This window comes from Elaeis guineensis, chromosome 14 (assembly GCF_000442705.2).
Source record: "Elaeis guineensis isolate ETL-2024a chromosome 14, EG11, whole genome shotgun sequence".
NCBI classification, from domain to species: Eukaryota; Viridiplantae; Streptophyta; class Magnoliopsida; order Arecales; family Arecaceae; genus Elaeis; species Elaeis guineensis.
The window spans coordinates 37,815,237-37,816,072 of NC_026006.2; the positions used below are offsets into that span (position 1 = coordinate 37,815,237).

Genomic DNA, 836 nt, shown 5'->3' on the forward strand with positions numbered 1-836 from the left:
CAGGCTTGAAGTAACCTTGGGCAGCTTGAACTTGTTCTTGGATGAAAGGTGAAAACTATGCAGTCATAGGATATTCACTCACATGATGGGCTGGGCTAGCATAGATAGAACAAATCTCTTGATAATTAGAAGATTGTGTGTATTGTGCAGGAGATTGTTGACCTAGGGTTAGGAAATGATCTATTTTCTGAGTAAGAAAGTCAACTTTATCTAATTTTTGGGCTATTAGGTTCAAATCGGCCTTAGGACTAGAGTCTGTTTGCTTGATCTCAAAAATTTCTATCCACTTTTGGTGAGGAATTGATCTTTCATAGGAAGATAATGAAGCATGATTGATCGAATTTTCACTCAAAGTTTCAAGCAAAGTATAGGTTTCATCCTCACTCTTACTCATGAATGCACCTCCACAAGATGCATCTACCATCTGTCTGTATTGGTCACCTAAATCCTCATAAAAAGCTTGAACTATTTGCCACTTAGATAGACTATGGTGTGGGCATTTTCTAAGAAGTTCCTTAAGTCTCTCCCATGATTCATGAATTTGTTCCCCTGAAAGTTGAGCAAATCCAGTGATGGCTCGCCTCATGGTGTTGGTTCGACCTATGGGATAAAATTTCTTAAGAAACTCATGCTGCATTTCAGCCCATATTCAGATTGATCTCCCTATTGTGCCAAGCCAGTACTTGGCTTTGTCCTTAAGCGAGAAGGGGAATAGGGTTAGTCTAAGTGCATCATCAGTAAAATTTTGAATTTTCACCATGGAACAGATTTCTAAGAACTCATCTAGATGCTTGTAAGGATCTTCATTGGTGTTTCCATAGAAAGATGGGAGCATC

General features: G+C 39.0%; 1 non-coding gene across 1 annotated transcript; it reads left to right on the forward strand.

Moving 5' to 3' along the window:
- Positions 1-482: 482 nt before the first annotated feature.
- LOC140853891 (small nucleolar RNA R71) lies at positions 483-589 on the forward strand. Its single transcript, XR_012137033.1, has one exon. It is a non-coding gene; the product is annotated as a small nucleolar RNA R71 (small nucleolar RNA).
- Positions 590-836: the final 247 nt, after the last annotated feature.